Below are 10,998 nucleotides of genomic sequence, written 5' to 3'. Positions count from 1 at the left end.
CCTCCTTTGGGACCACAGCTACCGTGGCTGCCAAAGTATGGGGATGGAAGCATTCCCCCTTCAGAATAGAATTAAACACAGAGACCAAATGGGGACCCAAAATATCAAAAAACTTTTTATAATAAGCCAGAGAAAGACCATCGGGACCCGGACATTTCCCCGATTTAGAAAGCTTGATCGCCCTAGACAACTCGTCCAGAGAGATCAGCACCTCCAACTGCGCAGAGTCTGATTTGGGCAGACGACGAGGTAAATAACGGGATAAATAGCGAGCAATAGCCAATCGACGAGTCTCCGAATCACCAGAAGAGTCGTGTGTAGGGGAGCGGTTGTAGAGGTTAGAATAGAAGGCTACAAATTTGTGCGCTATTTCAGACGGCAGGTATCGCAAGACACCCCCAGCGGAGCGAATCCTGGATACATAGGAGAGTTGCCTCCTCTTGCGCAAAGCGCGGGCTAAATATTTCCCCGGCTTGTTCCCGTGTTCATAGAAAAGGGCCTTAAGACGAACAAAAGACCTCTGTGCTTGGGCATTAAGAATATCAGCAAGTAGACGCGCAAAATCAGCAGCTATCATCGTGTCCTCATGTACCCTCTCCAAACTCTCTATCTGCAAATATAGATCGCTAAGCTTTTGAGCATGAGCTCTTTTCCTAGCAGCCCCCAATTTAATAAGCTGACCACGGACAACACATTTATGAGCTTCCCAGATTGTAGGAAGAGGCAGATCGGGAGTCACATTGGACAAAAAATAATTGCGTAAAGTCTCGGCAGTATCCTCCGAGGCAAGGGTATCAGTGAGCAGAGACTCGTTCAATCGCCAAGAGCTCTGGGTAGGTCGAGACAGGGGAGATTTCAGCGTCAAAGACAGGGGAGCATGGTCAGACCACGTAATGGGACCATAGGCAGAAGCAAGCAGGAGAGGAAGGGTATAGTGAGTAACGAACAGACAGTCAATGCGAGAATACCTGTTGTGCGGAGCAGAGTAAAAGCTGAAATCCTTATCAGAAGGGTGAAGAGCTCTCCAACAATCCACCAATTGCTCGGACGTGAGCAAAGAATGGATACGCTTCAAGACATGAGAGGGGGTCTGAGACACCCCCGCGGACGTATCCAAGCGAGGAGATAGAGCTACATTAATATCCCCACCGAAAATGAGCAGCCCTTCCTGAAAGCGGCGCAGGGCTCGAAACGTCCTAGAAAGCCACAAGTGCTGTCCAGTATTAGGAACATAGACATTAGCAAACGTGTACCAGGTATCAGCTAATCTTCCCTTCACAAAGAGGAATCTCCCCTCCGAATCCGCTAAATGGGTGACATCAGCAAGCGGGACATGAGTAGCAAACAAAATAGCTACCCCTTTCGATTTAGATTGTGGATTGTTACTGAAATAGGCAACAGGGTAATCTCGTGACCTCAAATGAGGATAAAATCCGCCCCTAAAATGAGTCTCCTGAATAAACGCAACCGAAGCACGCTGACGCTTTAAATCTCTAAGCAGAATGGAACGTTTCTCAGGGACATTAAGCCCCTTGGCATTGATCGAGAGCACAACAAGATCGGCAGGTCGAGAAGCCATAATATAGGGCGAGAGCAATGGGAGGGAGATCGTCCCCTAAAGCTCAAATCAGAACCCCCAAGGGAAAAAGAAAAGGGAGAGGAGGAGGAGAACAAAAAAAAAAAAAAATACAAAAAAGGGGGGGGGAGAAGGGGGGGGAGAAAGAGAGACAGACACAGGAAAACGAAGACAAAAACAAGATATACAGGGGAGAAGGGACACAGCAAACCGACAACCAGACAAAGAGACAGACAAACAAGGAAGGGGAGGGAGGGAGAGACAACGACCAGGAGAGGGAGACGAAGACAATGAAAGGGAATAGACACAACTGAACAAACAAAGAAACAGCGAGGAGGGGGAAAAACCAATCCCCACCCTCCAAACAAAAAAACAACAAAAAACACCCAGGGCGTCAGCTGGAAGAGGATACACTGGAAGTTCCAGAACAGCAGAACCACAGTGTACCACCAGCACGGAACGACGCCTACGGTAAGAGGCGGAAGGACGACCGAAAAAGAATCCGCCAAAAAACAAAACCTAAACAGTTAATCAAAGAGAACATGAGACCGACCGCCGGTCCCCGGTATACAAGATAGCATAGCGCACAAACGATAATAGCCTCACCTATCACTCCTAAAAAACAAATACAGAGGTAGAGGCTTAGTGTGTAATAACCCAGAGACGAGCAAGCGTAGAACTTCGCACGCACCTACGGGTAGCACATCAGAGGGCAAATGGCAGGACCGAGAATTCTGCGCAAAGAAAAAGAAACATAACAGAAACCCCCACCCAAAAGTGCCGAGACCCCCCCGCCGCAGCCCAAAAACAAGCGTCCAGAACCAGCACGGAAACACCCTACATAGCATCTCAGGGCCCGGGGGGACACACAATGGGAAGAGCCCCATAGTAACGATTGCAGTGCAGGCACTGTAAACATGAGGCACATTACCCCATCCTCTTCCTACCTGTAAAAAGAAAAGAAAACAAACAAAATCCCCAAAACAAAAACCGAATCAGTCCCGAACGCCGACCCGGCTAGCAGAGTCACTAGTTCCATAGGGGCATGGTAGGATCCTAGAACCAAAAACAATGGCAGGGGGGAGACCGGTCCAGATGCCGGTAACTGGTAGGCACATCAACGCAGCCATGGACACAACCGCATCCGGACAGAACAGCAGGGACAGACCACTGGGCACTCACTCCTCAGGATCCGTCGCCTCTGGAACACGAGCAGGCAGTCGTCCGGAACGGGGAAAACGACCAGGCAAACTCACACCCCGACGTGAAGAGTCCGCAGCAGCACCACCAGAACCACGATCCGCCGGGACAGCAGGTAAGTTCCAATCTGGGAGCCGAAGTGCAAGTAGGTGAAGATCTCGGAGGAACGACGACAACTCCCGATGGAAGCGGAGCGAGTAAGTAGAACCACCAGAGCGCACATTCAGGCTAAAGGGAAATCCCCAATGATAGGGAATGCCACGGCTCCGGAGCTCGGTTGTAAGAGGGCGCAGTACCCTACGATTCTGGAGCGTAATATCAGAGAGGTCCTGAAACAGGGCGACCGTAGAGCCATTATAATTCCAGGATCCCACCTCCCTCGCACGTCGCATGATCAGCTCTTTCAGCTGGAAATCTGTAACACAACAGATGATATCCCGCGGTGGTGCCGTCGGGGAACCCCTAGGTCGCAGGGCCCTGTGGGCACGGTCCAAAGAAATCACAGTTTCGGGAGGTCTTCCCAAGAGGCTGTTGAATAGACAGACCACCAGACCTCCCACATCCTCAGGAGCATGTGTAGTCTCCTCAGGAAGGCCCCGAATGCGCACATTATGGCGTCGGCCCCTATTATCAAGGTCCTCCAATCTCCTCCGATATTCGGCCAAATAGTAGGCATGGTGGGCAGAAGCGGACTCCAAGGCAGATGTCCTCTGAGCCTGCTGAGCGGATTCCTCCTCCCGGAGCGAAAGACGACGGTCTAAACCCTCAAGGTCAGCACGAAGGCCCGCCACAGCATCGGTCACAGTGTGTTTCAGCTCCGACAGCAACGTGCTGAAGTCCGCCTTCCACGGAGCCGAGGAAAAAAGCTGGCGAACATCCGCCGAACAGGTAGGTACCGCTGGTATTCCCGTGTCATCATGTCTGTCCTCGGAATCACGGGAACCCTCGGGCGAAGTCTCCACGTGGTCTCCAAGCGCCTGCGAGGCCAGCACCGCCGGGGTGCGAAAATACTCCCGAAGGGAGGCCGCAGAGGACCCGGTACCTTCCCCAGGCCCCGAAGGGGTGGAAGAGTGTCGTCTATTACGCACCATACCGCAAATTATTGCTAAAAAGAGCTAATAATACCGGGGGACCGACGGAGCTCAGCCCTCAAGCAGCCATCTTCTCCAACGGTCGGCCACGCCCCGTTCCTGACATTTTAAACCCGTGTACTGTTATACAAAGTGTACTGTTATTATTGCAAAGTAAATGCAATGTTGAGGGTAACAGTTTGTCCTCTTTAACCTTAAGTATATCTTTTGAAAACTATGCTTAATAAAAACATAATGTGCAATAAATGGTCTGCTTTTAGTTTATTTTCACATTGCATTACATAAAAGTAACAAATACACATTCATGTGTGACTTAATGGAACAACAGATTGAACAAAGTACATAGGCATAGTTGGTGTATTTACTTATCAATGATACTTTGGCCATAATGATGGCAATTGAACAATTTGACATGACGTACAGTGAGAATTTCACCTTTAAAATAGACCATGGAAGTGGAGTCAAAAGGGGTGGAAATATATAGCTCCATCCCCTTGCAATGTGAATTTTTTCAGCTCCACCAACTTAGCTTTATATGGACTGTGACAGAGCAAAATGGACATTAGGAGAGAGGCTTGTCTGTCAGACAGGATGACATTACAGTAAGTAATACTGTTGTGTAACTAATACTATATTATCACACTATAATGTAGTGTTATTAACCATGTGCGAGCTGTACCAAAAATATAGAATAACAATTTAAATTTAACATTTGCAGAAGCATATTGTGCGCACAAAATTTTGGCTCCGGGAAAATTTTTGCACAAGAGAAATTTTCTGCGCACACCACCTAAGAAAAATTAGAGGGAACATTGCTCCCAAGATGGCAGCATCCTTAAAAAAAGAAACAAGTTTCTAGGGTAGGTTGAATACAAGTACTGCACTCAACCATGCAAGTCAATGGAGGCCAGCTTTCTAAACACAATGTGATTAGTAAAATGTTTTTAAAAATAAAAAAAATCATGGAAACAGTTAAAATACTTGCATTTCAAATAGCCAAGGGGGTTCAAAGATATCCCAAATAGGGCATAAGCACGGACTGACCAAAATGAAAAAAAAGCGCACTTCCCATATGTGGCGTTTTAGCCCCAAACAACCAGACAAACCCATGCATGTACTCAAGAGATGTTGCTGAACACATATTGGGATCTTTGACAGACATATACGAGGAGCTGTAAATTTATACCTGAAGTACAATGTGTATGAAAAAACACGTAAAAAAATACCACAAATTTTGACAAAGGCCCGCGGTAAAATTAGTGCATGGAAAAGGTTAAAATATTGCGTGACTTGGTTCTGGTGGTAAAAGGGTTAAAATTCACTATCTGTCTGCCCTAGACCGGAAATAGTGATAAAAATACAAATATCCACCCTTAATACCACCCGCAATTAACTATAATGATATAACAAATATCAAAATAACGCTGCCACCACCAAGACAATTTAGAAATGGGGGGCCTTGGTACCCCAAGCGAATCAGACTAAAAACCCACACAATATATTTTAACACAATAATTATGTGATTTACAATTACCGATAAAATAGTCTAATCAGCTTACGTGAGTCTTTACCAGACTAAGGCAGAACTTAATAAAGGAATATTTATTATGGGCAAAAAAATCACAGTGCATACAAAAAAGATGATAAACAGAATATTTACACCAACAGATAAAATAAAAAGGAGAAAATTACAGAAAACCTAACTACTCACTTGAATGGTAAAGTAACAGTTTTTCTGTTCCTAGTGCTCAGGCAAGGAAAGATGGCGACTTACTCAAAATTAGATCTTGGCCCCTAGTAAGCACCAATCTCCTCTCATAACTTTATACCCTTTCCAAGTTCATCTCGAGTTTCTAAGCCGGCCCAGTCCATAGATATGTCTTAGCATATCAAAGAATCCAGTATCTATGAGGGGAGACAGGCATATGGTCGTCTACATTTGAACCTGGACAAAGCGGCATCTCCACTGTAGGATTTCACACCTTGTAGAAGGCCCTGGTTGGAGTCCGAGCTTCAAAAGACAAATTTATCTTACAAGACCTTTTGGCACCACATGCCTATACAATCAAATTAACCCCTCTCATACTGAAATTGGCCATATCATCTCTACCAGGTAGCATGTCCATGTATGCACTACACAAGTTGGTGTGACACTGACTAGTTATGCTTAATGGGGTGTTTAGGGTTAATTTAGAGGCAGTTATGGTTGATGGGGTGTTATGGGTTAATTTAATGCTGAGGGTTAATTTAATTAATTTAATAACGTTAACTTAAGGTGCAGTTGGAGGTAAAGGGGAATGTAAATCCTGGGGGCAGTGATTATTAATGTATTTACCGTATTTGCTCGATTATAAGACGACCCCCCAAAATCTGAATATTAATTAATGAAAAAAAGAAAAAGCCTGAATATAAGACGACCATATAGGAAAAAAGTTTTACCAGTAAATGTTAATTCATGTAAACTATGTGAACAATTGTTTGTTAATAAAAGCTATGATTGAGAAAAATATGTTGTTTTTGTTTTCATTTCCTCTTTTTCAACCTGCCCCCCCAGTTATGCACATCTGCCCCCAGGCTTGCCACTCTGCCCCAGAAATGCCTTATACCCTCTAAATGCCACTGTGCCCCATGATATGCCTTTTAACCCTCTATATGCCACTGTGCCCCATGATATGCCTTTTGACCCCCCCTATGTGCCACTCTGCCTCCAGAATTGCCTTATACCCCTATATGCCACTCTGGCATTTAGGGGGTTTAAATGCATATTATGGGGCAGAGTGGCATATAGGGAGGTATAAGGCATTTCAGGAAGCAGAGTGGCGCATAGAGGGTTAAAAGGTATTTCTGGAGGCAGAGTGGCATTAAGGGGGTTAAAAGGCATTTCACAGAGCACTCTGCCTCCAGAAATGCCTTATGCCCCCCCATTTAACACTCCCTCCCTCTCCCTCCTCCAAACTTACTGGTGCTTCTGAGTCCCTGGTGCTTAGTCCGGGCAGCATGTAGAGCTCTACGCGCTTGAGTGGAAGTTGTCTACGTGAATCGCGTAGAGCTCTACGCGCTGCCCAGACTAAGCACCGGGGACTCAGAAGCACCGGTAAGTTGGGGGGGGGGATAACACAGGAGGATCCAGGTCCCCAGCATCTGAGTCCCCGGTGCTTAGTCCGGGCAGCGTGTAGAGCTCTACACACTGCCCGGACTAAGCACCGGGGACTCAGAAGCACCGGTAAGTTGGGGTGGGGGGGCATAACACAGGCGGAAGATCCAGGTCCCCTGCATCGCTACGGGGGATCTGGATCTTAGTCTCATAATCAGACCTATTTGAGGTCTGATTATAAGACGACCCCGATTATAAGACGAGGGGTATTTTTCAGAGCATTTGCTCTGGGAAAAAACTCGTCTTATAATCGGGCAAATACGGTATTTATAAAAGTATGGTGATATTCTCTGAATGATTCGAATCCCTGTAAGATCCGAATCATTGAGTCATATGAATCATTCGAATCTTTGAACTACTCTCTGAGTCATCGTTCCTCTGTGAATTAACGAGCTGTAACCTGATCTCAGAGTCTGTGTCTGAGTGCTCTGCAGATGACTCACTCTAGGGTCAGGTTACAACTGCATGATTAACAGACTGAACTGCTACAAATGAATCGTTCAGTCTACTGAACCGATTCATCCGGATCACTAAAAAGATTCGGATCAAATGAACGATTCGTTCATGATCCGGACATCACTACCTATTGTGCTAGGATCAAAAACTGACACCAGAAGTGCTCCTCCCAAAACCCATTGCACCCAATAAAAAAATGACACACAATTAAAATAAATGTAATAAATACTAGTAAGAGCGATAATAGTTGGAAAGTTGGAAAAGGTTGAGAGACTTGTGTATTTCAGTTCGTACCAATTTTAAAAACTTTAGTAAATTTGTATAAACATTTGAAAAATTTTCATTTCGTTGTTTTGGGGTTTTTTTTATTCTCCCGCACGCACTCAGTTACGCAAATAGCTAAGAAAAAGTCACAAAGTCGAATGCATGGTCCCCGTAGAGCGATTCTCCATAACTAAACATCTAATCACCACGATTGGTGTATAGCCGTTTTTTTGAACTATATTGCTGTACACGACCTTTATCCGCGAAAATAACCGTTGGTATACGCCATCTGAATACACAGTCTAGTTTGTCACAAAGCCTTAAGAAATAACTACAGGTCCCGACATCCCATGCGGTCGCTTTGTATAAACATAAGTACAACGTGACGCTTTTTGCGTTCCGTGTAGTGGTGAAAAATGGCTGCGCTCTTGGAAGAACGTGAAACACGCGAGGAAGACGCCTGGAAATCGACGTTTCGAGAGCTGGCGAGTATCATGGGTTGTTGACAATTAATAAAGGTTTGCTGAGTATTCGGGCGTAGAGCAGAGTTTGTGTTTTATAGTATGTCCGTTTTATTTTGGTGGTGGGTGCGGAGGCGGCAAATTAGAGGATTGAAAGAGTTTCGTTATGTGACAACCGTTGATTATAATACTTGCAGGTAAATATACACGTATCGTTTGGTTATAATGTATTTAATTAGGAGAAAAATTGATGTTTGGTTTCAGTGAGGTATGACACCGGTCCCCCAACTGAAAATAAAATCGGATGTGTGCTTTGTTTCTAGTGATGCATAAAATGAGAAACGTATGCTTCATCTAAAGCGTTTTGATGTTCATGGGCATGTTAGAGGCTGTCCTGTTGTATACAGTATAACTCGTTCACGACCATGGCAGTCTTCATTTTGAAGGGTCTCTGTTAAACTGTTTAACTTTCTCAATTAGTGCACGTACACGCACAACGTATTTTGTCATTTCAAGGCAAGTATTGAAGCCAAGCTATCACCGTTTCATATCGGTGGTCAAGCCATCAGGCGCTTTTTGTTTCAGATTAGCGTTAGGTCTATAAGAACTGCAAACGTGATACTAAAGATATGATACAATTATGACTGGATTAGGCAGAGTTTTCACACATGTATATATCTCCCTACAAAATTATATAATTTTATTAAACAAATTAAAGGTAAATATCAGTCCACTGGCAGCAAATGACGTTTTCTAACATTTCTGCATGCATTAAAAAAATCCCACTTTGGACCAATATATTAAAAGTACCGTAGTGTCACATATACCCCCAGGGCCGGCCTTAGGGGTGTGCGGCAGCGCAGGGCGCCTCGGCAGGAGGGGCGCCGTGTGGCCGTCCCATCATTCGAGGAGGAGGAGCGAAAGGGGCGCAGAGTGGTCACGTGAAAAAGTTCTTAGCAACCGCTCAAACCCCCCTTTTGTCTCCTCGACTCCGCTGCCCTGACTGTGGTGGTGGAAGCTTGAGGCCTCTGTCGTCATATTCTGACGCTTGGCAGTGAAGCTGCGTGCGCCGCGGCAGGACAGAGAGACAGGCCTCACGTTTCCACCACAGGACTTCCCCAGGGTAAGTTAGCTGCAAGGAGGGGGCGGGGAGATGGTGGGGAAAGGGGGTAGATGATGAGAAGGGGGAAGAAATTGTGAGAAAGGGAGGTTGTAAGAATCTTGAAAGAGAGTGAGGATGAGTAAGAGAATTAATTAATTAATGTGTGGATGAATTGTGTGAATGTGTGAGATAATGAATTAATGTATGGATGAATTGCGTGAATGAGTGAGTATAAATTAATGTGTGAATGAATTAGAGAATTATGTGGATGAATGGTGAGAATACATTAATGAATATGTTTAAATGATTTGTGTGAATAAGTGAGAGAATGAATAAAAAATAATTAAATGACATTTAAGGAGTGACTGTATAAGTGCTTTGTGTGGATGATAGATGTATAAGTGTGTTTATGGGACAAAGATGGCACAGGCTGGGCTGTGTGTAATCTGGGTGCTGGTCAAATTCTATGTGGACACCAGGGCTGGCTTGGGGGTGTGCAACCTGTGAATTTCGTTTTTTTAATCCAGGGCTCGACAAATCCCAGGTCACCATGGTGTTTGTGAGCCAAACCTATAATTGGATCCAGATCCCCCTTTCTGATGCAGACAACCCTGCTGCCGGCGGCTCCACCCACCCTCCTCACTGAATGGGGCTGCCACTGCCCACAAAGGTCACTGAGTCGCGCTGACCAGCTGACTCAATTCTATTTCGGATCAACGGGGATCTTAAAATGCCACCTTTGTCGATTTTGAAATAGAAGTGAGTCAGCCAGCACTGCTCAATGACCTTTGTGGGCGGTGCCAGCCCCGTTCAGTGAGGCGGGTGGGTGGAGCCGCCGCCGGCAGCAGCAGCGGAGTTGTCTGTATTGCACAGATGTTTTACAGCGGGAATCCAACAGAGTGCACATCGGGGTCTTCGGTCAGGTAAGTTGAAGTAACTGGGGGCATGCTTGGCAGTGGGAGGATGGGGCAAACTCTGTCCCCAATTTCCTATAGGCATCTTTGTCACTAAACATGGGACTATGGGAAGCTATTTAGTGACAAAGATGCCTATGGGAAACTGGGGACAGAGTTAATTAATGGTAATTAAAAGTTGACAACTGTGTTCATTATCTATTATTGATTTTTATCTAGTGCGTAATAGTTTTTTCTTTATGAACGGTCAATTTTTTTACATGCCGAAGGGAAGAGACCTGAGAAGTCTTAAAAGCTTTCATTTTAAATCTACTCGGCCAATAAAGGTATAAACTATACTTGTCTTGTCTACAGCTTACAAAGTACCAACTCACCTTTAGTGATTAAACTGTCCATTATGCAGGTTATAAAGGTTGGCCTTTTATTTTATACTATAAAGTAAGCAAGTTGCGCCTACAATTTAACAAAAAAAAATTGCTGATGTTTGTTTTAGGCATGCATCTGACATAAGTATTCTTATTTTCAAACTGAAGCAAATCACACTTTTAATGGTTAATGAGTAATACTTGTCATAAATGCAACATGGGGACGTCCGCTTATCTTTGTTCTGTTTACTTGTGCTAGGGGGTCACTGATGTCTTGTGTGATGCCTGTGAACAACTGGGATGGAAACAGCCAACCAAGATCCAGATAGAGACTATTCCCATTGCTCTACAAGGTGAGATACTTATGTTAAATATTTGGGTTTAGTAGACTTGGGTAAGCTGATATAAGAAACTT

The sequence above is a fragment of the Sceloporus occidentalis genome, unplaced genomic scaffold (genome assembly GCF_023333645.1).
Source record: "Sceloporus occidentalis isolate IW3139 unplaced genomic scaffold, rSceOcc1.0.p SCAF_340, whole genome shotgun sequence".
In the NCBI taxonomy this organism is placed as follows: domain Eukaryota; kingdom Metazoa; phylum Chordata; class Lepidosauria; order Squamata; family Phrynosomatidae; genus Sceloporus; species Sceloporus occidentalis.
This window is presented reverse-complemented; position numbering follows the sequence as displayed.